Raw genomic sequence first — 21036 nt, 5'->3', positions numbered from 1 at the left:
CAGAGCGGAGTTTAGGGCTGTTGTACATCGGGTCGCTATGAGTCGCAGGCGACTCGACGGCACATAACAACAACAACAACAACAACAACATCTTAACCTAGGTCCTCTCTATTTCCCAAGTTTGCTTTAAAACCTAATTCCTGAAGCCTTAACGCTAAACTTGGTGAGTATGTGCCTCAAACAGGGCATCAACATGTTGCATGTTTGAGCACCAGCTCTGCTTCTGAAGCTCCGCTAAGGGCCCTGCCCAGGGCTGGACTCCAAGGAGCTCACAAAGCCCCCTGAGGGCTGGCACAGACCCTTTGGTCCCTTCGCTGCTTACTGATACTTAGAAATTCCTGGTTTTTGCCAGCTGCAAAGTTTCCAGTTTGAGTGTTTCAAGTCCGGTACATCTCTATTCTCTTTCATTCTATTCCTCTGAGGAAGACTCACTACTGCACTCAGCAGCCTCACACAGGAGGGCAGGGTGGGTGGGCGACAGTGTCCCCAGAGGGTCAGGCTCTGTCCACACACTGCTGTGACTGGCACAAGAACATAACTTCTGTGCTATTTAAACAACACCAACGTCAACGTCAGTTCTAATACCAGAAAACCAAACTCGCTGCTTGCAAGGAATTTTCAACTCAGAGACACTCTAGGAGAACAGACTGCCCCCAAGGTGTCCAAGGCTATGACCTGTCTGGAAGCAGGCTGCCCGTCCTTTTCCTCTGAAAGCACCTGTGGAGTTCTGACAGCTAACCTTCCAGGTAGTAGCTCAGTGCTTTAACTCCTGTACCCCAGGGCTCCTCTTCAGAGTAATAGCCTCTGCCATGGAGTGGGCTCTGGTTCATGGTGTTCGTAGAGCCAGCTCATGTTGTTTTGGGCTGTCAAGTCGACTACTACTCACAGTTACCTTTATTACAACGCTCTAAACCCTGTCCAGTCCTGAGCCAGTCTCCCTGTGTCTGACACACCTGACCCAACTGCCACGGCCACTGTCAATCCATCTTATCCAGGGTCTTCCTCTCCTGTGCTGCCTCCCCTGCACCCTTCCAAGCATGATATCCTTTTTCAAGTACAAGTCTCTCCTGGAAACATGCCCAAAGTACATGAGACGGAGCTTCAAAATCCTTGCCTCCAAGGAGAAATCTGAAATCACCCTCTCGAAGACAGTTTATGGTACTGTTCTCTTGGTGGTCCATGATATGGTCAATACCCTTCTCCAGCACCACAATTTGAAGGCATCAACTCTTCTTCTGTCATCCTTAGTCACTGCCCCATTGTCCAGCTCTCTGATGTACAGCAAGTAACTGTGAAGACTATGGCCTGGATTAGGCGCACCTTACTTGAAAACTGTATGAACAGTCCAGGTTACAGAGACTCTCTGGTTTCCAAGACTATGACTATGGGAGGAGACTGTCTTTCTTTAGTAAGGTGGCTGGTTGTCCCAAACTACTAAGCAAAAGGTTCACAGCGTGACACATAGCACACACCACCATAGGAGAGCCCTTTAATAACAACAACTTTCTTACTGCCATCAAGTTGAAACTGACTCACAGTTTCTGAGGCTGTAAGCTGCACGGGAGGAGACTGCCCATCACTCTCCCATGGAGCCACTGGGGGATTTGAACTGCCAGAGAAGAGTGCCCTTTGGGTAAGCCACACAACTTCCTCCAGCTTTCCTTCAATTACCACAGCAAATAAATATCAAACTCAATGCCTCTGTATTGCTCCGGACTCTCCACAGGGTTGTCTTAGCAGAAATTTCCACAGGAGATTGCCAGGCCTTTCTTCCATGGACTCGCTAGTCGATCTGAACCACAAACCTTCAGGTTGACAGTCAAGTGCAAACTACTTATGCCACCACGAAAGCCAAGCCCGTTGATTCCAACTCACAGAGAGCCTACAGGACAGGGTAGAACTGCCTTGTAGTCTCTGAGGGTGTAGATCTTTAGGAAGACAGATTATCATATTCTCCTCCTATGGAGTACCTGCTGCAGAAGGTCAAGGACTGCAGTCTTCAATATGGATTGAAGCTCAATATCAAAAAAACAAAGATTCTCTCCACTGGGCCAATTGGCAGCATCAGTATGGATGGTGAAGAGATTGAGATAGTTAACAGTTTTAGTTTACTTGGCTCCACAGTCAACACTCTTGGTAACAGCAGCCAGGAAATCAGGAGATGAATTGCATTGGGAAAGCCAGCTGTGAGGGACCTCTCAGGAGTAGTGAAGTGCAATGACGTCAGGCAGGAGACTAAGGTGCGCCTGATCCAGGCTACAGTCTTTGCCATTACGTGCTATGCACCGGAGAGTTGGACAGTGAATAGGGATGACAGAAAGAGAATTGATGCCTTTGAGTTGTGGTGCTGGAGAAGAGTGTTGAATATACCATGGACTGCTAGGAGAACAAACAGGTTTGTCCTGGGGAGGGTGAAGCCAGAATGTTCCCTGGAGTCAAGGACCCCTCTCACTGTTCATCCTGGACTTAAAGTTCCCCTGGGACTCACCTGAGGCCTACACAACAGAAGACCAAAGACTGCAGGGGCTGGAAGGTGCACCTTACTGTCCTGCTACACAGGCATCTGCCTCTACTCCCTCTGACTTCCACCTAATGGACATTTTTTATATTGAAAATAAAGACTTTGCTCTCAAAAAAAGGGAAAAACTACATGCTTCAATATTTTATATTTTAATTCATTATGTGCAATAATTCTGTGTGTGTGTAGGGGCTACCATTCCCATTCCCGTCTTACAGAGGAAGAAATTAAGACACACATGTGCCCCAAGTCCGTGAACTAGCAAGTGGTGGTGCCTGGATTCTAACCTGGGCACTTGGCCTCCACAGCTGGGCCTCCACAATCCTGCTGACGAGCCCCATGGTCAGACTGACCAGCAAACTGAAATGCTGGGCCACCTTAACACAAAACAAAGCTTAAACTAGAACTGGAAGCTCTCGGCCTAAAGCAGCCTTGGGCTTCTTCTCACTGGGTGAGGAGGCGTTGCCTGTGCTCTCAGAGGGATGGGAATGTAACGCAAGCTGGGAGCAAACAACCCGCCTCAGAGGCTCGGCTGCCAACAAACCTGCTCAGAGCTGCAACTCGGAGCGTGCAAAGGCTTCCAAAGCAAACACCCCAACAAGGCTGGGACATTCTCAAGGTTCTTACCCCAAAGGGGCTGAACTATTTAAAAGTGAACAGCTATCGGGCCCATTGTTGGTCATTCCATATAATGGACACAGTTAAGGCCACTGCCCTGTGCATGTGAAATCTGCACAAACGGCAGATGTTTCCCTCCCTACGCATTTAGCCCAATTGAAAAAAAAAAATCCTGTGAGCTACGGTCTGGAAACTTCCTTCTGTCCTTTAGAGGGACAAGGCAATTCTAACTTCTGAAGGGAACAAGAGACGGCATGATGCAGTCACCACGACGACGACGACGACAAGGAGGCGGGCTGAAGCTGGGCGGGGCCCGGCAGGATGGCACAGGGCGGGGCAAGGTTTCCGATCAGCTGCTCAGAGGGCTGTCATGAGCCACGGGCAACTCGAAGGCTCCTGACAGCAATACTTTCTGTTTATCATCTGAAACATACAATTGTACAAACATATGGCTACTTTTGGAATATTTTTTAAAATTTTATTATTATTTTGTGTGTGTGTACCGTCAAATTGGATCTGACTGGCATAAGAGGAGATTGTCTCTCCTCCAGCAGAGCATTTGGTGGATTCAAACTGCACACCTCAGGGATTGGAGTGCAGCTTCTTGCCACTAGGCCACCAGAGCTCCCTAGGAATTGTTGGTTTTTTAGTTCTATTCATTTAGGCACACTTTGCCTTCATGTAAATTCCGTCTTGCCTCTTCCTCACTTTGGCTCTCATACCTAGAGAGCTGGCTGAGTCAAGACTCCAGCAGGCCAGCTGCTATGACAGGTCTCCAATTCCTTCTACTGCCTCCAGCTCCTGTTCCTTCTCCAAATCAGCAGGCCACTGATGCCCACCCACAGAAATGACATTCACCAAGCTCTACCAGCAGCAGCCATGCCCCAGAACGTCAATGTCCTGAGTCAAAGCACAAGTTCACAAAGACACTGAGACTCAGAGAGGTTAGGACATGTGTAATAAATAAATCAGGTCCTGAATTCACTTCTCCTGACTCTAAGAGGAGTTACTCCCTAAAACCCCCCTTCTCTCCTTTTTCTTGAAAAACTCTTTTCTTTTAAGGAAGAGGTCATTGTGGTCAGTGAGAGATTAAAAAACAATTTATAAGAGGGAAAAAAACTCACAAACCAACCAACCCAACTTTCCCAGAATTCCTTGAGAACATTCCCAGAATCCCTTGAGAGTTCTTAGGGCCTCACAATCCCAACCACCTTAAAAAAAATCTCGCCCTCCCCACCCCCATTTCTATTGTATTCCTTTACAAGACTTCTTCCTTGGGGCAACAACTATTTTACACCCTACTCAAGCAAATCAGAGAAATTAAGTATTTAAAATAATTATTTAAACTAAACTCCTTCTCTTGTGAGCTTGTCCCCCTCTCTGACCTCACCTTCCAGCACTCTCCCATGTTTACCGGAAAGTTCCAGAATCTTTCCTACTCAAGTCTGCTAGGGTTCTCAAGAGCCAGAAACTCTCATTTCCCCCCTCCCCTCCCAAACATCTCAATAGTTGTTTCTTTCTTTGATGTTGGAAGGAGCTGTTGGCAGAGGGGGTTAAGTGTTGAACTGAAAGGTCAATGGTTTGATCCCAACAGCTTCAAGAGAAATGAGGCAGGCTGCTTCTATAAACCTCACAGCTTGGAATGGGCTGTGAGTCAGAGCTGACTCTATGGCAGAAGTGGGTCCTTTAAGGATCATAACACAATGCAAGGACCAGCAGGGCTGCTTTGTCTGGGGACAGGAGGGAGGAGACCAGAAATGACAGGAGCTAGGAAACCAAAGTGCACCACACTCAAACCTGACAGGAGCTCTTTTCTTTAGGATCAATCATCTGGCTTCTTACACGTAAACTCATTGCTTCACCAGCTCTCTACTGGGTTTCCAAGGCTATAAATCATTATGGGAGAACTCTGCACATCCTAATCCCGTGAAGCCGCTGGTGGATTAAACTGCTAGATAGGTGCATCTTTAGGATTAGCAGCACAAAACGCTACGGACTCTGTCCCCACAGACGGAAGTGCTCTAGAAGCAGGACTGGCACACTGTTAAAGCTGCCTTAAGGCCAATGGCTTGTCTGTAGCAGTCACTGATAAATTCCTAGACTTTGGAATTTAGAATTTGGTATTGAGAGTTGATCTGTGCTAATTCCCGATTGAACTTTCTTCTTTTATTCTAGGATTCTTTCACCCAGGGTGGGTGACTACCTCAAAGGAGACTTTATTCTTCCCCAGCTGCTCTCAGGTTTTTTCTGACTCCTGGCCATACCATGCACGTAGCACAGAACCAAGCTCCATGAGGCTCAATGGCTGACTTGCCAGAAGTACAGGCTAGGCTTTTATTCTGAGGAGACTCTGGATGAACTTGAACCACTAGACTTCTCATGAGCAACTCAGCACATTTATTCTTTGCACCCACGGACATGGGAAGGAAAATGACAAAGTTTTTACATGGTGAAGGAATAAACTATTTGCTAAATGAAATATACACATGGAAGTCCCAGCTGTGTCATGGAATTCGAGAATTAATACAACTAACAAAAAAATTAATTCCTTATTATCTCTCACTGTCCCTGAGTCGGAACGGACTCATAGCTCACCCTCCAGAGGGTTTCTGAGGCTGCGAATCGGATGGGAGGAGACTTTTCATCTTTCTTCGATGGAGTTGCTACCAGAGCTCCCTAACTCCTCATTATTGTGCTCTAACTCTTGAGGGCCCACAGCATAATTACAGCAGTGAGAGAAGCACACGTGTTACTAAACCCCACATCAGTTGCCTTCATTTGGACTCGGGCTCACAGTGACTCCACAGGCCACAGAGTAGATCTGTTCCCCAAGGTTTCTCAACGATTATCTTTAAGACAGATCACCAGGTCTTTCCTCTGTGGTACCGCTGCGTGGGTATGGCCCTGTGGCTTAGTGATCAAGTGCAAATGGCTTGTGCCGCTCAGGAATCTGGGCGACTATGACCTGTCAAATACGTCATCATTTCAGAGATGTAGAAAAGAAGAAAGGGGGCCAGGAGAGGCGGCAACCTTGATCCCGAATGATGCATAGGATTTGGTGGGACAGGAGTGGCAGAGGTATTTTGGAAGGCATGAACTTCAGGGAACAAGGTGAGGAAGCAGAATGTTTCTAGAAGGATAGGCAAGAACTACAGCTTTTAGGGGCCTCAGCCCCTGGCCTGTCTGGTTGCTGTTAAGTGCTGGCACGTCCTGCTTTTTTGTGACCATCACTGGCTGCAAGCTCAGGTCTCTCCCCTGCCTCCTAACTCAATATTTATCACAGGAATCGATGTTCGGGAACTCCTGACCTTTGCATTCCAGGTGATACAGCAAACAGCACTGACTGTGGACCAGAGAGACTGGCAAAGCCAGAACACCTCAACCCTGAGGTCGAGGGATCACTTTAGAGTCTGAAAAATCTTCATTCTCAATATACTTCATCCACCAGTAACAAAACGTAATAAAAATAACCCTTGATTTGATACTTAATCAATCCACTTCTTCATTTCCAAGACCATCAAATCAATTTGCATCACTGCTGCAGACGACAAGCCTTCCACAACTTTACAATCTGTTCAGCTTTAACAGATCCCCCACACTCTCGCTGCTGTGAGCAGGGACTGAGTCATAACTGACCATCCACCAAGTTTTCAGAGGTGTTAACTCACACAACACAGGAGGAGACTGCCTGTCCTTGATGCTACTAGGGGATTTGAACCACCAGAGAAGGGTCACCTGTGGTCAGGGGTGTACAACTCCCTGAAGACTATGCCACCAGGGCAGCCTCATACAGCACCAATTCCCTTAAAAGCCCTCAGGAGTCATTCTGAATATGCCAAAAGTCTACCTTTCAGCTTAGATAAAATAAATGTCTAAACTGAAAGGTAGACTTTTAAATTTTGTGCCCAAGTACTACAGATTACAAATATTTTAGTTTGATTTTACTCAAGCACTACATATTATACATATTCTCATAAGCCCTGTTGTTGTTGTGTGCTAGAGAGCTGGTACCGACCCATAGCTGACCCTCTGGCAGGTTTTCAGAGGCAGTATTCACTTGGGAAGGAACTGCCCTCTCCCCCTCTCTCGCGGAGAAGCTGGTGGTCTCAAACCCTATGCCTTTGGGATCCCAGCGCAGCTTCTCGCCACTAGGCCACTAGAGCTTCATAAGCCCTAGTGGGGGAAAATTAGCCCATGATGTCCAACATTTTCATGTCACTGCATCATCTTCAAAATCCAAACACTCGGTTTTGGATCGGTGGCTTCCATAGCCTTGAAGGTCACATCTGGTCAATTCTAACTGATCACAACCGAGTAAGCAGAGCCCAGCAGACTACAATCCCAGGCCCAGTGCAGCCTGGCTCAGTGCTGGCTTCAGGCTACTCAAGGTCTTGGAATGTTTCAGAAGTTTGCTGCCAACATTTAGAAACGGTGAGAGAGCAAATAATTAAAGGATTTCCAGTTTTCCTGTAAACCTGACAGGTGTGGCAATGGCTGGCCACACCAAGCACAGAGCACTTGGCCAGAGCAGGACTGGGGCTGCCATTCAAGAAGGACAAATAGACCCCAGGTGGCCATGGTCCCTACCCTGCCAGAGGTCCACCCGCCCCCACTGGATGCCAGGTGCCTGCAGAGATTCACATTTCAGATCTGTGGGGGTGTCCTGAAGACATAAGCAACCTTGTCTTGAGTTTAAGAGTCCAGTCGGATAAAAAATATTCTCTCAGAACTCACTGCTGTTGAGGAGGAACCAACTCCCAGCTGATACTGTTGGGTTTCCACCTCTGTAATTTGCATGGGAGGAGACTGCTCTTATTTTACCTTGATTCAATGTGTGGGTTTGAAACAAAAATAATAAACATTAAGTAGATAATTGTTACTTACTATGATACTCTTGTTGTTCATAGCTACTATGAAGCCAATTTAGAGTTAGGAATAGAATCTTAGATGTTGTTGTTGTTATTAAGTACAGTCTAGTCTTAGGCACTCATAGTGACCTCATTATACGGCCTGGGATGGCAGTTCACACTCCGTAAGAATCATTTCAAATTACTGGAGCTGCTTAAAAAGACCCAGCACCCAGGTTGCCCACCAGGTGAATTAAATCAGAATTTCTGAAGGTGGTGTGAGGGGGACCAAGGTGCTGTTGCCAAAGCTCCCTGGGTGATCTGAGTAGAGCGGGGACTCTGATTTATAAGGGGCTATGGCAGACTTTTAGAGAGGACAAATTGTAGCTTCCCTGTCTCTTTGCTTGCAACTTGGGTCAGCCTGGATCCACGCTATTCAAAAGCAAAAAAGTTAAGAGTCAGTGTCCTGGAGTCGAAACCGACACAAAGCTGACCCCCTCATTGGATTTATGAGGCTGTAAAGTGCAGGGTACGAGACTGCCCATCTCTCTCCCACGGAGTTCCTACCAGAGACGCGCTGCTTTCAGTGAGTGACGCAGCGTCCTGTGGACCGGGCCGCCAGAGCGCCCTTGTCCATGCTGTTACCACACGGCAGCTGTCCCTTCCTCCGTGATCCACTTCACCTCCACCGACCAGCTCTTCCATGCCCTCCTCCTATCACACCTCACACAGGACACACGTCTTAGCTCCCCGGCCTGCCCCTCCCTCCCCAGCCTGCACTGCTGCTCTTCGATGACACTGGTCTTCTCCACCAGAGGCTATGCGGCGTCTGGGCAGGCCCACACAGTCTGCTTATAGTGTATGGACATCCCGTAGAGTCTGGAGCATTTTAAACTTAGGGAGTACACCTCAACTGCGAGAATAAGGAACTGTTTAAGTTTGGGCACTTCTGCAAAATATGAACGGATGTTTTGCTACCTTTTAAAACCGATGATCTTTGTGCCCAACTGAAGTGACAAACCCACTGTCAAGTCAATTCTGACTCATCATGACCCTCCAATCTTTACAGGAGGAAACCTCCTCTCTTTCTCCTGCAGGGCTGCTGGGAGATGTGAACCTCTGAAGTTCAGCATATAATGCCCTGTGCCACCAGAGCTCCTTTATATGCTCCAAAGCAGAGTTGATATTCCTTGCAACAACACAACTGTATGGACCTTCCTCTGACCAATGGCAAACAGCCCTTAGGTTAAGACATAAGGTGACTTGGCATGCAAGGATGCTGCAGGCATGCATATTGTGCACAATTTTTTATGAAAATTAATTTAGCAGTCAGACTAGGAAGAAAGGCCTGGTGATTCACTTCCCAAAAATCTGTCAATGAACACTCTACAGATGTCAATGTGAGGGGGTTATCCTACTGTTGTTGTGTATCATCGAGATGGAACTGACTCATAGCTGACCCTCATTTTCAGAGGCAATTAATCACAAGGGAGGAGACTGACTATCCTTCTCCCGCAGAGCAGCTGGTGGATTTGAACCGGGTGCCTTTGGGACTACAGTGTAGATTCTTACCACAAGGCTACCATAGTTCCCAGGGTTGCCATATGTCAAGTTCTAACTGGATGTCACAATGGCAATGTGAGAACTGGAGAAGAATGACCAGGGGGCGTGACTGAATTTCCAAGACAATCTCTCACTGTCATCTAGTTGGGTTGGAATCATAGTTGATCAATTGTTCAGTGGGTTTTCAGAGGCTATAAATCACACAGAAGGAGATTGCCCATCTTTCTCCCAAAGAGCAGCAGCCAATGGACTCAAACCACCCACCTTTGAGTTTGTAGCCAACTCCCTACCACTAGAGCCACCAGAGCTCTGGTATCAAATGCCCAAACACATTCCTAATCCAAGAAACAGGAAGAGCCAAAGCACAAGAAGTCACGTCCGGAGAAGCCCCTTGCCCTCTGAATGGCAGAGTTCAAGGGCCACCTCCAGTGTTTTTCTTAAGCTCTTAGAAGTCATCTAAAAATACCATCATGAGTTCCTGCTTTCACAGTGGAACAGATTGGGTTTTTTAAATGCAGACAAGCTCTATATGTCTATGGGATCTATAGACACATGCCTGGGTGGCATTTGTTCAAATACTACAGTCCCAGCAGCGATTTTATTTAGTCTGGTTGTTCCTAAGACAAACACACATAGCTTTAATTAAATGCACATCCAAACTGAGGGGAAACCATCTTGAAACAATTAGGCAGCTCTCTGGTAAGAGGTTTCAGGGCCCTGACATCCTCCTCTCCCCTCATCTACCCAGCTGGGCCAGGGAAGCCAGGCCTGCTCCATAAACACAGCCTACAGCTACAACTCGCTCTGCCCTGCTCCAGCTTGTTCTCTCCAGGCCCAGGACACCATCTTTCTTTGACTCCTTCCTAAATGAATTCCAGCCATTCGCTTGTTTTTACTTTTCTTAACCCCCTCTTTGATCAGCCTTAAAGGGAGAAAAATGCCTGACAAGACTTCTTATCTTTCCCTAAAAGAAAATATTCCAGGAAGGAACCTCAGGGCTGAAGAATTAGCAAACCACCCATCTGGTCGTTGACCTGGGGTTACAGAGGCTTCTGGAGAACGTCTGCAGAGATGGCTGCTCTGCCACCATGTTTGTGGGACTTTCTGGCCTGTCTGCTTCACTACAAGTAAAGGCTGTGTGTTTATCTAGTTCATTTTTACTAGACGTGGGGAGGGGGTGAAGGGCTAGGCTGTGACGTGCATCAAGAAACTTCTTTGCTCCCTGAGCCTCAAGTTAAATCATCCCTTAAATGAGTTCATGTGGGAAAAGGCAGAAAAAGCTAACAAAGAGAGGAAGATCCTCAATGAAACAGATTAACCCAGTGAGTGTTAACAACGGGCTTGTGCATGGCAGAGATGGTGACGATGGCACAGCATAAGGCAGGGTTCAGATCTGCTCTTCCTACGGGTGCCATGAGACACAGCTGACTTGACGGCTCCTAACAGCAACAAGGGGTAATTTAACCATGAGGCACCAAATCCCAGCTGCTGCCAACAGTCGTTCATTTAGACTCATGATCCTCCATCAGGTTTCTGAGGCTGTAAATCTTGACAGGAGGAGACTGAAATGCTGACCTTTAGTTTACAGCTCAACACTTAGCACATTATGCCATCTTATCCATATGGCAATTATTGTGTTATGATGTATATTCAGTCAGAATTGACTCACAGCTGACCCTCCACTGGGTTTTCAGAGGTCAAAAATCACACTGGGAAGGAGACTGCCCATCCTTCTCCCACAGAATCAAAGCACATGCCTTTGGGTTGGCAGCGTGACGTTTTACCACTAAGCCACCAAAGCTCCCTTACCCAAAAGGTTGCTGTTGTTGCTGTTGAGTTAACTCCGGTTCATCATTACCCTTGTGAACAAAAGATCAGAACTCTTTTCTATCTGGCACATCCTCACACTTCCTGACACACAAGAGCCCACTGTAGCAGTGGGTCGAGGAACTTTCTTTTTCCCTTTTCCCCGACCCTCCACCCTTCCCAGCATCATTCCTCTAGTGTTCATAGGGTTTTCACAGGCCTGCTATTTAAGAAGTCAATGCCAATCCTGTTTCCTATTCTGTGTTAATCTGGAAGCTCTACCAAAGCCTGTCCACCATGGATAATCCTTACGGCATTTGACACCAGTGGCACAGCAACCCCAAGCCATGTCTGTACAGCAAACTGACAGACAAATGCTGTACCACTTAGAACAATGTTCTCCGCAAACACAATTAACAGCAGGCCTGAGGGCCACAAGCTTGAGGGCCCAAATGCAAAGACCCACCCACCAGGTCAGACTGATTTAAACAAGCGGCTTTCAGCCCACAGCTGGTTGTTGACTAAATCTAAATGAACAAGCAGTTTACAGTTGATTGTTAATGAAATAAAAAAGGACCCTTTTAAATCCAAAAGGTACCACCTGCAAAAAGTATGTTTTCTAAGAACCATGCTGACAAGACACTTCCATAAATTCAGACTTAAATATTGACTGAATGTCTTGATTGTGCTTGGAATCCCTGCTGGTTAAATGCTGCTACCCAAAGGTGGTATATGGTAACTCTTAAGTACCATCGAGTTGGAACTGGCTCAGAGCTGATCTTCTGGTGGGTTTTCAAAAGCTGTAAATTACTAGGAAGACTTCCCAACTTTCTCCCACAGATAAGTTGGTGGATTCAAACCATCTGCCTCTGGGTTTGCAGTATAACTCCTTACCCACTAGCCCATCAGGTTGTTGTTGTTGTTATGTGCCATCAAGTCGCCTGCGACTCATAGCGACCCTATGTACAACAGTCCTAAATCCTGCTCTATCCTGTGCTAATCTCACTGTCTCTGACACACCTACTCCCACGACCCCAGTCACTGAATCAATCCATCTCATTGAGGGTCTTCCTCTCTTATACTGTTCCTCCACCCTCCCAAGCATAACGTCTCTCTCCAAGGACTGGTCCCTCCTTGCAACATGCCCAGTGTGTGTCAGATGAAGCTTCAGAATCCTTGCCTCCAAGGAGTATACTGGTCTCACCCTCTCTAGAACGAATCTGTTTATTCTCTTGGCGGTCCATAGTATATTCAATACTTTTCTCCAGCATCACAGCTCAAAGGCATCAATTCTCCTTTTATCCTCCCTAGTCATTGTCCAGCTCTCTGATGCACAGAAAGTGATTGCAAAGACCATCAGGGAGGTGGTTTAAACTCATCAACAGTTATACATATGAAGAGGTTGCAGCAGCCTGCCTCCACATAGATTATATAGCATTGGTAGGCCTCCTGGGCAGGGGTGCAAGGGCAAAATCAGGATCCAGAAAACAACAATAAAACACAGATGCCTAAGCAAAAGCACTAGCCTCACTCTGACATGGGATTGCATATACTGAAGGGAAAAATCTAAAGAACAAACTAACAAAGAAGCCAAGTATCTTCCAGAAAACACAAAACATTCCAGACTGTCTAAAAGCCAATCCCATCCTTGCAAACTCTGTGAGGCTGGTCGGGGTGATAGCCACAGTGGGTGACACACGGCTTCAGCCTGATGAGCACTCAGAACTGCCCCTCAGATCTCCCAGCTCACCTGCTACCGAAGTCCATGCTAGGACAAGGTTCAGATCTGTTGTTCACAGGGTTGCTATGGGTCATACTCGACTTGATAGCACCCTACAACAGCAACAATGAGGAAAGGTGTACTTCCAGAAGTGATAAAGTTACAGGCAGGAAAGCACGCTGTGTGTGGCTCACACCTTTACAAGGAACGAGGACATGGTTTCATTATGAATCATGCTCCGCCCACACTCCTGAACCTATTTCCATCAATCACTGGGCTCAATATTCATTGTTGACTCACAGACTTTACTCACAGTTGTGGTACCAAGAACAGGGTTTATTAGGGAAGTAAGTTGGAGAGTAAAGGAGGCAAAGAATATCACCCAATGCAAGTATGAGGTGTAGCTCAGCAGTCTTAACCAGATTAATAGCAAAACACAAATCCTCAGTTAGTAAAAGTCCTAGTTTCAGTTCTGCAACACAAAAGAACACGGAAGGACTAGGAGAGGTGGCTTCCAACTCTGCAGCTATGGTCCCAAACAGAAAAACATTATCTACTTATAGCAACTCTAAACTTGGCTTCCAAATCTCTGACTTTTAAAGGAGGCCATGGCTCATCTTTCTCCCTCAGAGCGGCTAGTGGATTTGAACTGCGTGCTGACTTTTCAATTAGCAGCAGCAAAAGGAGTCAATTCACATGAGGGTGGCCGACTCTGACTTCTGCCCATTCCACAAAGAGGAACTGTCTCCATCAGTAATATTAATAACAACAGGTAGCTGCTAGGTCCTACGTGACACCACCCATGCTCCTGCATCTATTTCCTCCAATCACTGTGCTCAGTATTCATTGCTGACTCTCAGACATTCCTTACAGTTGTGGTACCAAGTGTGGAGTTTATTAGGGAATTAAGTTGGAGAGTAGGGGAGTGGGGAGGCAAAGAATATCACCTAGTGCAAGTACAGGGTTCAGTCCAGCGGTCTCAAGCCAGATTAACAGCAAAGCACAATTCCTTGGTTAGTAAAAGTCCTGGTTTCAGTTTAGCAATATAAATTCAAGAAGCTTCTGGTTTCCTCCATCATCCAGCAAAGTTTGTCTCAGAGCTGGGTCTTAGAGTTGGGGTGACCCAGTCAGACGAGCTGTCTTTGGGCATCCTTCTGAACCTCGTGTCTTGGAGAACTGGCTCCTGGGATCAAGAATGCTAGAGATAAACTAGTAAAACCATTCTGCTTTCAGGCATTGTGCTCCTTGGATGAATTCAGTCAGTCTCAGAAAACAACCTCCTGGGTTCAGACTGGGAGCTATGTTTAGGGTAAACTGTATGTTATTCTAATTGCACTTCAAGACAATGCTGTATGTGTCTGTGCTGTGGCATTCAACAAGTGGAGAGAAGAGGGTTTAATAGCAAAATCTGCTCAATGTGACCATCAAAATTCTCCTGATACTGCCTTTTTATCCTTATATCTAGTCATCAGTGTAGAAAATTAAAACAAAATAAAAAATACACCAAACCATAACTCTCAAACAATCCAAACTCACTGCCATTGAGTTAGAACTCATCGCTGTCCCCCTCGTGGGTTTTCTGAGGCTGTACTGCACAGGAGAAGACGGCCTGCCTTCCTCCTTCTGAGCTGCTGGTTGGTCTGAACCACCAGAAGTGACCTCTTCGGTTAGCAGAGCAATTCCCTTCCCTACAGACTACGCGGCCAGAGCATTATCAGAGCAGCACCAGTCTGCAATCTAGGTGATGGGTTTTCCATTCCGGCTGAATCTACTGAAGACATTTTAAAACAATGATTCCTGAGCCTCTGTCTGGATCCAAAAATTCAGAGTAGGACATGTTGAGTAGGACATGGCATTGATAGTTATAAAACATCCTGGGTAGAAAAGGCCAGGACTGGGAATCACTAATCCAGGATCAGAAGAAAAAGGAATTGAACGATCAAATAGCTACGGGCTTCTGGATACTGGTTATCTAGAGGATCCAACAGTGCTGATACTCCTCTCACGTGCTCCATCCCATATGCTCTGGGTAAAACAAGAACTTATCAATCATTTCACACTTTGGTCATAGCCATTATGTTGTTAGGAGAGGCATATGAAGTTGAAGAGGTAGGAAGTTCTGGGTAAACACCTGAGTTTCCTTATATCTTGACTGTAACAACACTGAAGCTGACTTTAAACCTGAATTTGGAAAAGCTTTGTAACAGGTTGTTGTGTGCTGCTGTGTGGGAGCTGACTCAGAGCAGACCCTCCAGTGGGCTTTCAGAGGCTACAAATCGCACAAGATGGAAATGGCCATCTTTCTCCCACGGAGCAATTAATTGGTTGATTTGAAGTGTCAGTCTTCAGGGTTGGCAGCACAGCTACTTACAAAGAAAATAAATATTTTAGGGTTTGTAACTTTTTAATCCTGCTTTTGGTGCCAAAGTCACCACAAACAACACATAAAAGGTTGTACATAGCTGTGTGCCAATAAACCTTTATTTACAAAACAGGGAGCAGTAGACCATAGCTTGCAGATACCAGTTCTAAGTCTAAAAATGGGACTCCTAGACAGAATACATCAGCATGAACGAGTCTCAGCTTCCTGTAGCTTGATAACACACTCTTCTCAAGTTTCTCGCCCTTTCCGGGATTATGGGCTCTGGAAATGGCTTATATACAAGTCCTTGTCTCAGAGCCAGTTTTAGGGACAAACTACATTAATACCTTGTTGTATTCCCATCCCTACCATGTCAGGGCCTGATCCAAACAATGTGTTGTATTTTCAATTGTTTCTGTGCATTTGAAAGTTGAACAATGAGTAAGGAAAACAGAAGAAGAATCATGCTTTTGAGTTGTGATGTCAGCAAAGAGCACCTCACATCTGAAGGCCTGCCAAGAGAACAGATATGGAGGAAGTGCAACCAGGATGCTCCCTGGAAGCAAGGATGGTGAAACTTCACCTCACATTCTCTCAGCACGTTGTAAGGAAGGGCCCATCCTCTGAAAAAACGTATCATGTTGGGAAAAGGTCAGAGTATTAGAAAGAGTAAGATCTTTGATAAGATAGACTGACCAGTGATGTAACAATGGGTTAGAGCGCGGATAGTGGCGATGACACAGCACAGGGCAGGGTTTCAATCTGACGTGGAGAGGCTGGTGGGTTAGGAGCTCAGTAGACACACACACACACACACACACACACACACACACACACACACACTCTCTCTGTAAAATTGTGTTGTGTGGAAGTGGGAAATCTAGTGACCAAGTGTTAAGAACTTGCATTGCTAACTCCAAGGCACAAAGTTCAACTCTACCAGTTTTTGCCACAAAGAAACAACAGCAATTTCCTCCCATTCGATTTACAGCCTCTGAAATCTTTTTGAGGTTCAACTATGAGTCAGTTCTGACTTAATGGTATGTAACAGCAACAACAGAAGTAAAGTACCTACCACATATAGAAAATCATAAAGCAAAATTCAGACTATTTGTGTACATATGAAGGATTTAATCTTACTTGGATCTGTAAGCAACATCTATGGAAGCAGTGGTCAGAAATCAAAAGACGCCTTCTATTGCACTGAGCAAACCTGCTGCAAAAGACCTCTTTAACGTGTTAAAAAGCAAAGGTGTCACTTTAAGAACTAAAGTGTGCCAAACCCAAGCCAAGGTCTTTTGAATTACCTGGTACGCATGTACATAGGACAGTAAGAAAGACCAAAAAAAATAGGTGATACACTTGGATTATATTGCTAATGAGGAATATTGAGTATATTATGGAATGCCAGAGACTCAACATATCTATCTTGAAAGAAATACAGTTAGAATGCTCCATAGGAGGAGGAGGGGGGAAAGGGAAGGGAGAAAAATCATCAGGTGGTGTGTGGAGGGGGGTGGTGAAGGATCGGGAAATGTTCAATGGGGATCTGAAAAGAGGGGATGATGAGAGGCAGAGAGAAATGGTAATTGGCTGTACAGGACATAAAATGACTTACTGCATAAAACACAAGGTACCCCACATATATGAATAACTGTAGAAAACGTAGAGTACACGTAAAAACACAATGTATGTATATGAATGATTATATGCAAACCAATTAAAAGAAACCTAAAGAGAAAAAAAAGGAGATGTTCCATAGGAGCAAGGTTGAGTCTCATATTATAGAGGTTAATGGACAAAACATTTGATTGTGCTTATGTGAAATCTATACTTGGACCAGACCATGGCCCTTCTATATCCCTTAAGCCCTGACCTTTCTCTAGGGCTCCGCTTTCAGCCAAACAACAGACAGGCCAAAAAGGTGAGCAACAGTACCCGAGAGACCCCCCCACTCCTCAGAACAACCAGCTGTACAAGATCAAGAGGACACCATTAGCCCACAGATAAAGCTCAGATGGCTGGAAGGAGAGGAAAAGAAAAGGTAAACATCAAGTAGGGTGTTGTCACATTGTGCAGATTACCATCAACATCACAAATGAACATCTTATCAACCGCTGAGTGGGAAGTCAGCTGCTCTGTAAATTCTCATCCAAATCATGACAAAAAGCTAAAAACACAAACAACACCACAAATCTCCAAAACAATGAGCTCACAAATAGCAATGATATGAGAATAGCATAGGACCAGACAGATTTCATTCTGCTTCATGTAAGATCACTACAAATTGGGACCTAACTGGACATCACCTAGCAACAATAAATCAATCAGTCTCTCTCTCCGTCTCTCTCTGTGTCTGTCTCTCTCTCTCTCTCTCTCACACACACACACGTTAAGTGCTCTTTGTTCTAGCTCAAATATTAATTCAAATGTGTCGTAAGTTGGGCCGACCCAGAACTTCATAAAATCCCCATAAAGACACTTAGGAAACTCCTCCTATGGGTTGCAAGGCACATTCTGATAACCCAGGACGAGCACATTTAGAAAGTGAAGTGGAGTTGGGAGCTTACGCGGTCTTGCCCTCGCTGTCCTGCTTGGTGGCGCTGGCCCCCTTCTTGCCCAGCAGCGAGGCCACCTTCTCCGCGTCCCCATTCTCCACGGCCTGCAGCAGCCGGTCATCATTCTTGTTCCACTCGTTGATCTAGGGAGGAATGGGCAGACACACAGTTCATGAACATCAGTGGTCCTCCAGCTCCCAGCCCTCTGCCACACAAAGAAAAACCTGCCCCTAAATGAGGCACTCCAAAATACCTTCCCCTTCACCATGGAGACACCCAAAAAGGCCGATTTCCCAAAAGGAAACATCCACAGTTCAATCAAACAGTGGCTGCTGCCGATCTGAGAGGAAGTGACTTCTCTCTCTACCCACTGAGGTTGGGAAGGCAGAAGGCCTTGAGGCCAGTTTACACATTAGCCTATTTTCCCAGCCCAATTGGACAGCCGGCTCCTCAGAACTCTGGCCTTCGACCTTGTCCACAGCTCACTCTGTCCACTGTGCTCCAGAACCAAAGCGCCCACAGCTAAAGGTTACCGAGGTTTTACGTACCCTCCTTCTGCTCTCATGCTCAGTGCTTCCTGTCTGTTTCCCTGGCCCCGCTTTTTTGGACTGTATGCTGATTTTTGAAAGAGTCCTAGTGTGGCACAGTAGATTCAGCACTGGATAGCCAATGGAAAGGTTGACAGTTAGAATGTATCCACCTCTACCTAATGACTGCTCCACAGCAGAGGAGTAACCTGTTTCTGTGAAGGCTTCCAGCCTTGAAAACCCTATGGGGCAGCTCTACGCTGTCTACAAAGCGGATATGATTAGAATCTACTCATCAGAACTGTGCTTGAAGATTTTATGTGTTTATAGTGATTTGTTTGTTTATAGATTTTAAAGCAGTTGTCCTGAAAAAATGCTACAAATCACTGGCAATAAGAAAAATGTAAATGAGGTACCATCTGACTCCAGTAAGAGTGGCAAAATTTAATAGCGCAGCAAGTAATAGATGCTGGAGAGGATGTGGCAAGAAAGGAACTCATACATTGTTGGTGGGATTGCAAAAAGGTGCAACAATTCTGGAAGGCAGTTTGGCACTTTCTTTAAAAGCTGAACATAGATATTCCATATGACTCAGCTATACCACTACTTGGAATATACCCTGAGAATGTAAGAATTGAGGCACAAACTGAGATTTGTACAGCAATGTTCATAGCAGCATTATTCACCATTGCAAGAACATGGAAACAGCCCAAATGTCCAACCACAAATGAATGGATTGAGAAATTATGGTACATTAACACAATGGAATACTATGCAGCACGCAGGAGCAATAACTTTGTAAATTATAACCTAACTTGGGAGGAATTGGAGAGCATTATGCTGAGTGAACTAACAGTCCCACAAGGATAAATATTGAATAAGACAGTTATTGTAGAATGAGTATAAGGATCCAGGAGGGGTGGAAGAGGCTGGAAGCAAAAGGATGTGGATGTACAGGGGGAAGAGGGGATTAATCATTGGGTTGTATAATTTGTTGGGTGGGGGGTGAGGGAAATTGAAAGAATTTGTTTGACTTTGTATTAGAATTCTGTAAATAAACTAGTAAAAAAATAAGTGGTTAAATAAAGACTGATAGATTATTAAAAAAAGAAAGAAAGAAAAAGCAGTTGTCCATCAGGCTCCTAACTCAAAGCTTCTACCAGAAAGAAAACTTTGTCCTAAGCAGGCAATTAAATATCACCCAGCTCCGAACAGAGCCTCCATCACAGCCAAACTCAGCCCAGAAGAAGGAGTCTACAAAGCTCAGCAACAGTGAAGCTTTTGTGTGCACAGAGAAGCAAGGGGTCAGAATTCGACTCTTAAATTCTCCCGAGATGTTAAAAAACTCAAACTCATTGCCATCGAGTCAGAATCAACTCATAGCTGATCCTGCGGTGGGTTATGGGAGGTTGTAAATTGCATGAGAGGAGACTGCCCGTCTTTCTGAAGAGCCTCTTGGAGATTGTAATTGCCAGAGGAGCACCACCTTTGGATTAGCAGAGCAACTCCGTAGGGAGTACATCCCCAGAACTTTGCAAAGGTCTCAGTTAGGCCTCTGATTCAGGACTGCACTTTCTAAGCAATGGCTGACAGCAAGGAGGAGCTGGCCAACAGTAGGAGAGAGCTGATACTAACACAGTGCTCTCTGATCCAAGGGGAGGAGACATGTCCTTACAGTCGGCTCTGGTGTGTATAACGAGGTGTCCTCAGATGGTGTAACTGGTTCAGTGCTCGACTGGCCTAAAGGCTGGCAGTTTAAACCCACCAAAAGGCCCTCAAAAGATACACAGGTTGATCTGTTTCCGGAAGGCCCCAACCTTCAAAATCCCCATGGAGCCCTTCTAAAGGGGACACACACACACAACAGGCATTATAAGAAGGAAATAACAACAATGGCATGCACAAGTAGCCATGGCAGAAACTTTGAAAAGCACAGCTTCCCAAGTTCCACTCATTAGCCTTCTTCTTCCAAACCTGACCAGAGAGATTTTCTCTATTGCTTCCATATAATCCATCTACCTGGTGCTTACCTTATACTAAACATTTCACTGGCCAATCACAAGAGAATATAAATATATTTTTATCAAGATGGGCTGACACTGTGACAACACCAATGCCCTTAAGCATGAGGATGGAACAAGACAGGGCAGGGTTTGACCCTGGAGTACGTAAGGTCACTATGAGTTGGGGCCAGTCTAGTAGCCCCTAAGGTGTGTCGGAGTCAGTGAGACTGGCTCAGGACAGGGCAGGCTTCAGAGCTGTTGTACATAGGGGTCGCTCTGAGTCACAGGTGACTCGATGGCACTTAACAACAACAAAGACAACAACGTATTTATGCTTATTCATAACTTGTTCAAAGGTAGTTAGTGGTCAAGAGGATAGATGTTGTTTGTTGTGTTGTTATGTGCCGTCGAGTAGCCTGCGACTCATAGCGACCCTATGTACAACAGCCCTAAACTCCGCTCTGTCCTGTGCCAATCGCACTGTCTCTGACACTCCCATCCCAATTATCCCAGT

At 45.7% G+C, this 21036-nt stretch overlaps 1 protein-coding gene across 1 annotated transcript in view; it reads right to left on the bottom strand.

Annotated features, from left to right (window-relative positions):
- Positions 1-18126, bottom strand: part of RAI14 (retinoic acid induced 14) — a 93390-nt gene extending 75264 nt beyond the window's left edge. Inside the window, exon 1 of the mRNA XM_006896800.1 lies at positions 18005-18126. The gene's annotated coding sequence lies outside the window, so the exon portion shown is untranslated. The remainder of the gene's footprint in view (positions 1-18004) is intronic.
- Positions 18127-21036: the final 2910 nt, after the last annotated feature.

The sequence above is a fragment of the Elephantulus edwardii genome, unplaced genomic scaffold (assembly GCF_000299155.1).
Source record: "Elephantulus edwardii isolate Elephantulus edwardi_28Jun2011 unplaced genomic scaffold, EleEdw1.0 scaffold00191, whole genome shotgun sequence".
Taxonomy (NCBI): Eukaryota; Metazoa; Chordata; class Mammalia; order Macroscelidea; family Macroscelididae; genus Elephantulus; species Elephantulus edwardii.
This window is presented reverse-complemented; position numbering and strand designations above follow the sequence as displayed.